Genomic DNA, 7,393 nt, shown 5'->3' with positions numbered 1-7,393 from the left:
CAGCAGCCAACGGGCCCAGCCGTGGGCCCCACCATGATGTATGTTGATTATCCACACCTTTTATTGGGTGGGCCACTTCCTAAAGTGAGGCCCCTTCGAAAATCGGCTTCATCCATAAATCGGGTGGCCCACACGGTAGTAAACAGTGGGGTTGAGCGTCCGCCATTGAAACCCTTGGGACGCTGAAGTTTTGAATCATTTTGAAATTTGGTTTTCCAAATCACCAGGGTCCGTGGGACCCACCTTATTCCACGCCGTCCATCCACTTGTTGGGCCACACTGTGGTGCGTGTGGAGTGGACCCACCCCACGTGTGGGGCAGCACCGTGATGTGTGTACTGTCCAGGCCCTGGACGGCCTGGACGTTTGATGTATATAATATATATCATATTATATTATATTATATTATAATATATTATAATACATGCTACTGTGGTGGGCCCTACGTGGGACCCACTTCTGTTTTGTCTCAGCACATTAAAAAAAAAAAGAAGTGAAAAAAAAGGGGAAAAAAAAAGAAAAGAAAAATAGAGCCACGTGCTGGTCTCTCTCTCTCTCTCTCTTTCTTTCTCTCTCTTTCTCAATGTCAGCTAGTTCTGCGGGTCTCATCTATTTCACCCACGCCGTCCATCTTGTTGATCTGCTTCATGCGCCCCACCATGATCTCGTGCATTAGATCAGCACCGTCCAGAGTATCAGAGAGTCTCTGGACAGTGGCCTTCTTCTATATGCCATATTATATTATAATATAATATATCATATTATATTATATGGTATTATATCATATTATAATATATTATATGATATATGTTATACTAGGCCACTACGTGGACCGCACCATGATGTGTGTGCCGTATCCCTACCGTCCATCCATTTGATGATTGGCCTCACCATGATGTATGGGATGTATCCCTACTGTCTATCCATTTGGCGATCTTGTCTCCCGGCTTGAGACACAAAATAAATAAATAAATAAATAATAATAATAAATAAATAAATAAGTAAATAAAGCAGATCCAATATCAAGTGGACCACGCTGTAGAGAATAGTGGGATAAACGCCCACCATTGAAAACCCTTTGGGACTATGGGGCTCTGAACTAGTATGATATTTGTTTTTCCTCTATATCCAGGTCTTTGTAACCTTATGCACAGACTGGATGGATGATAAAGACTATGGTCGGTCATTGAAATTTAATACCATTGTCATTTGTGGTATGATCCAAATGATCATTTGGGCATGATTCATTTTTATGCTCTTCAATGGTATCTAACGGCGTACTTATGGTATATTGGACTTGGCCCTTTCGATTCGGTCCATTTGAATTGGCCTATTGATCCGGTCCATTTGAATCGGTCCATTTAACTCGCCCTATTTGACTCAACCTATTCGACTTGGCCCTTTTGATTCGGTCCATTTGAATTGGCCTATTGATCCGGTCCATTTAACTCGCCCTATTTGACTCAACCCATTTGACTCGGCCCATTAGAGCGGCCCATTTATAAGGTCCATCTTGATGTATCCGTGGCCATCCGTTAAGGCCCACCTTGATATATATAGATATAGTAATTTCGGCCCATATGATGTATTCGAGGCCCACGTGATGTGGCCTATAGTGATGTGTATTAGGCCTTTGTACGAGGCCATGGGCCCACTTTATGTTCACCTCTATGTAGGCCACTCCTTAGGAGCAATGTTGGTTAAATGTCCACTTTGATGGGCGATGATGGTTGAATGTCTATATTGTGACCTTCCCATAGGCTATGTTCGACCAATCAACGAGGCTAATTATTGTGGCCGATTACCGATTATAATTGTTGTGGCCGATTGACCGATTGCCGATCAAGGCCGATTATCATGACCGATTACCGATTATGATTGTCATGGCCTATTGACCGATTATCGATCGAGGCCGATTTCGATTATGATTGTCATGGCCGATTGACTGATTATCAATCGAGGCTGATTATCGTGGCCGATTATTGATTATGATTGTCGCGGCCGATTGACCGATTATCGATCGAGGTCAATCATCGTGGCCGATTGTGGATTCCGATTGTGATGTATATTCTACCCGTGTTTGCGGCCCAATGTAATGTATATGTGGCTCATATTTGAGGCCTGTTATTATGTGTATTTTGCTCGTGTTTAAGGCCTAATATGATGTATATGAGACCTATGCGATGAGGCCCATTGGGGTGCATTTGAAGACCAGGCTATGGAGCCCATTAGATGTATGTTAGGCCCATGAGAAAGGCCCATTGTGATGTATTCATGGCCCAGGATGCCTGGCCCATTTGATGTATTCGAGACCCATGTGTAGGGCCCACACGTCATGTATTTGAGGCCCATGATCAGGGCCTGCCTGTTGTGTATATGTGGCCCTTGAGTAAAGCCCATTGTGTTGTATATCAGACCTTTGTGTGAGGCCGTGGGCCCGTTATGTGTTTGGCTCTATGTGGGCTATTCCTTGGGAGTAATGTTGGTTAAATGTCTACATTGTCGAGGTCGATTGTCGATGCCGGTTGTTGACACCGATTATGAGTATGTGACAGCATAGCATCATCATACATGCCCATACGCATCATCTGCATGTTTGTTATGAGATGTGGTTGACTATTACATATGTCATTGGGCAGATTGTTATGAGACTCCCTGATAGGCGGAGGTTATCTCACATGAGTGCACGGTATGCGTACGATTGATGCATGACTGGATTGTATGACTCATGCATCTTGCATTGTGTGCCCTAGTGACATCAGGGTCGTAGCCTCCACAGACATATCGTGGATGGTCAGATGGGACACCGGAAATGTTTGGTTCTAGCATACGGGCGCCATAGATGTCCCTGGGTGAAAATTCCTAAACCTTCGAGGCCAGGAGACGCCCCAACGTCGAGACCGAGTGGATACATGAGCGCCTGAGTGCCGAATACCAGGAGGCTGCGTCTCCCACTGTGTCGTGGTCGGTTGGGAGGGGGTGTAGCCTTACCCGCCTGAGGGTAGGGGGCATTACTAGGCTGAGTTTGACCAGCTCGTGAATGGGTCCGCTATCGACATGCCGGATATGTATTGGCAGACTATTGGCCAGGCGGATAGTGAGGTTTCTTACGCTTACTTGGACTGTGCTGCTAGGAGAGAGACAGTGCCATTTGGAGTGTACTAAACCCCGGTGATGATCCCAGAGAGGAACTGTACTGATATGTGGATTTAGTGAGCAGGAGTTGCATACTCATTCATGCATTCATTCATTCACTATCCACTCGGGTTGGTGGTGCGTAACTATTTGTTACGTGTGCCCTCGCAATGGCCAGGATTTCGGTTGGGGCGCGCGACTAACCTGAGATCAGGAGTTTACCACATTGAGTCTGACTATCCAAATTTAGGTATGAGACTGGTTTGGATAGAAGTCCCTTGTGATGGACCCCATAGCCCGCGATACTACGTACTACCATCCCGACTTCACACTCCAGTATGGTCATTCCATTCGCACCGCATATTGCATGACATCCGCGGCATACGACATTTTGGGTTATTGTATCCCTGCATTTGTATGGTCTAGGTACGGCTGACGCTATTTGTGTTACTCATCAGGAATGTATATTGTATTGCACCCTCTGCATCCGATATTTGGCTATCTATGATTCCTCCTTTGCATAGTTGTTCTACATTGCATATTCTGACATTGATTGACTCATGGACTTGTCCGTATTTTCGCTTACTCTGTTATCCTATGATTTATGATCTTGTCAATATTCTGTCTACTATGATAATTCATGCTCTTGTCAGTACTTCCGCTTAATTTGATTACTCTGATATGGAATACTTGGCACTTACCTTGTGCACACACTTACACCACCCTCTAAGCTTTCTATAAGCTTATGCACGATAGATGCGTGCAGGTGATGTTAGGTTGCAGCAATATTGAGCTTGGAGCGTGCGGCGGTCTTCTGGAGCTTGGTTTTTGTTTATGTATTTCCTTCCAGCATTGTACTCAACTGATTATATTAGTGGATATGCGATGATGATGTTGCCTTTGTGAATTAGGTAATCTTGTGGTTATGCTTATTGCTAGTTAAACAAAAAAAATCCTCCTTGTAAGATCTCAGGATCAGAATCTGGCGTATGGACGCTGGGAGCCGAGAATGGGGTACTACGGAGGCTGTCGACACCAGATTCGGCAATCGGGATTCCTGTGAATCCGATTTTCGGATTTGGAGCGTGACACCGTCCATCTTGTTGGCCCTTAGGGCAGTGGGCCCCACCCAAAAATCAGCCGTTACACGGCTCAAGTGGCCCACATCAGAGGAAACAGTGGGAGTTTGAACGTCTACCATTGAAACCCTTTTTGGGTTGCAGAGGTTTTAAATCAGTTTGAAATTTGTTTTTACTCTTCATCCGAGTCTGTGTGACCACGTCAAGGGGTCGGACGACGAATAAGCATTATGGTGGGCCCCACATGGTACCCACAGTGATGTATGTGTTTTGTTCACACCGTCCACTGCTGTGGACGGTGGGACCCACCTAGATGTATCTGTTTTACCTATGTCGTCCAGCCATTGTAGCTGGCTACTGGATGGCAGGGGGACCCCCAGAGGTATATGTTTCATCCATGCCGTCCATCTATATGGGACCCACCCCCCCACGTGTGGGACGGTGTGTGTGTGTGTGTGTATATATATAATATTATATTATATATAATATTGTATATATATACTATACATGGATTATATATTATATTATATATAATATACATGAGGGTGGGCCTTCATGTGGAACCCCCACCATGATGCATATGTTGCATCCAAACCGTCTATCCATTTTGAAAGATCATTTTATGGCATGAGTTAAAGAATGAGGCAGATCTAAGTTCAAGTGGACACCACAATTTTAAGTAGTGGTCAATGACGCCCACCGTTCAAAAACCTCTAAGAGCCATAGTAGCTTCCCATTAAGCTGATATTTGTTTTCCACTTCATCTATCACTATGTTAATTTATGATTAGGTTGGATGGGAAACATATTTATGGTGGGCCTTAGAAATTTTAAATGGTGGAAATCATTATCACCACTTATCTTGTGTATGGCCCATTTGATAGGGCCCAGTTGGGGCGGCTCATTTAATATAAATGGCCATGTTATTAGGCCCATCTGGATCTATTTGTGGCCGTTGGTGTGGCCCATCTGATATACATAAGGCCCATGTTATGAGACCCATTGTGATGTATTTCAAGGGTCCATGGGATATGGCCCATTGCAATGTATACAAGGCCCATTGATGCGGCCCACTTGATTTATATAAGACCCATATAAGGTGACCCATTTGATGTATCTAAGGCCTATGGGTCGAGGCCCAATGAGATGTATATAGGTCCATTGCAATGTGTGATTCCTCCATGGTGTGTGTAATGGTGTTTTATGGCGGGTCATGCCTTGGGAGCAATGTTGGTTTGACGTCCACGTTATAAGAATAATGTTGGTTAAATATCCGCATTATAACTCTCCCTAGGGCCCATTGGTAGGCCCATACTTGTTGATGGTTCACCACTTTGTAACATGCTTAGTATCCCTCCATGATTCATGCTCATACGCATCATATGTATACTTGATATGAGGAATGTTTGATCATAGCATAAGCCGTTGGGCTGAAACATTTACGGGACTCCTTATGAGACGGAGTGCCCCACATGATTGTGTGGTACGCGTAGGATTGCTGCATGATTGTGTGATGTGACTCATGCATTTCGCATATGTGTGACTTGATCACTACACGCGCTAGCGACATCAGGGTCGTGGCCTTTATAGGCACATCATGAATGGTCGTATCGGATATCGAAAAATATTGGTTTTAGCATTGTAGGCACTTAAGATGTCTTTGGGTGAAAATTTCAGAACCTTTTTGGTACCGGGAGATGCTCCAATATCTACACCGAGTGGATACATGAGCGCCGGAGTGCCGAATACCAGTAGGCCGCATCTCCCACTGTGTCGTAGTCGGTTGGAAGGGGGTGTGGCCTTATTCGCCTGAGTGAGGGGACTATAAGCTAGGCTAAGTTTGACCAGCTCATAAATAAGTCCGCTATCGACGAGCCGGGTAGGTATTGACAGACTACTAGGTTAGGCGGATAGTGAGGTCTCTTTCACTTGCTTACTGTGCAACTAGGGATGAGGCAGTCAATGTGAGGTGTATTAGATCCCGGTGATATCCAGAGAGGAACTGTACTGATATGTATACTTGATAAGGACTTACATGCTTGCTTTGCATCTCGCATATGACATTTGGCTATATAGGCTCGCATCGCATGACCTTGGTATGGCCGATAGCATTCATGTCTAGCATCACATCGTTTTGGTATAGCTGATTGCATTCATGGACTTACCCGCATATTTTCGCGTTACTCTGATATTATACACTTAACGCTTGCCTTGCGCACATACTTACACCACCCTCTAAGCTTTTGTAAGCTTATACATGACCGTTGCGTGCAGGTGTCGTTGACAGCAGCGGCGTTGAGGCAGGAGCGCGCATTTGATCATTTTAGAGATTTTTGACTACCCTGTATTTTCCTTTCCGCATTGTACTTAAAAGTTTTTGATATAGTGGATATATGGTGATGTTGTTTTGTAACTTGGTTATGCTTATGGTTATGCTTGTGGTTATGCTTGGATCGTAAGAAAGATCGTTTAATTTTTTTATTTTTATTTTTAAGATGAACTTTTTTAAAAAAAAATATTATATGTTAGGTTATTCTGATAGCCATCTCGTTGCAAAGTTTAGTATACACCAGAAGACAAATAGGTAGTTGAATCATCATCATCTTGCCATGTGCTTGGTATCTCACCATGAAGTTCCGTCTCGTCCAAGTGATGAACAAATTGTCGAAAATCCACCCTCCATCGATTGTCTCGCCATGGAGCCCTATTTTGTATCGAGCAATGAACAAATGACCACTCCACATATTACGATTATCTTGCTATAAAGCTCAGTTTGTGATTGGATGACGAATAAATCGTTGTCCTTCAAGTCGATCAGGAGTGTTAATACTGTAAAAAATCATTAATAAAATATATATATTTTTAATTTAATTTTCTTTTTCTATTATTTTATTGTTAAACTATGATCACAATCACACTCATAGAAAAGTTTCTAATATAAGGTAAGTAAAAAAAAAAAAAAAAAAATCATTCACAAAGACAATAAGCCATCCTTTCTAAATCCCTTAAAGTAAGATACCGATCTCCACGTCCAGATTTATTCAGTCCATCTTAACCCTTAGAGTAAAAAAGTGTTCAATTAAATTTGAATTGAGTGTACCACTGTCCTAGAACTAGGCCTTCGTTAACGAGCATGGCCTCATGTTTGATTGAACGAGGAACCGTTTGCAACCACAAGTGC

This window comes from Magnolia sinica, chromosome 1, assembly GCF_029962835.1.
Source record: "Magnolia sinica isolate HGM2019 chromosome 1, MsV1, whole genome shotgun sequence".
Classification (NCBI taxonomy): Eukaryota; Viridiplantae; Streptophyta; class Magnoliopsida; order Magnoliales; family Magnoliaceae; genus Magnolia; species Magnolia sinica.
Note: the sequence above shows the minus strand (reverse complement) of the source record.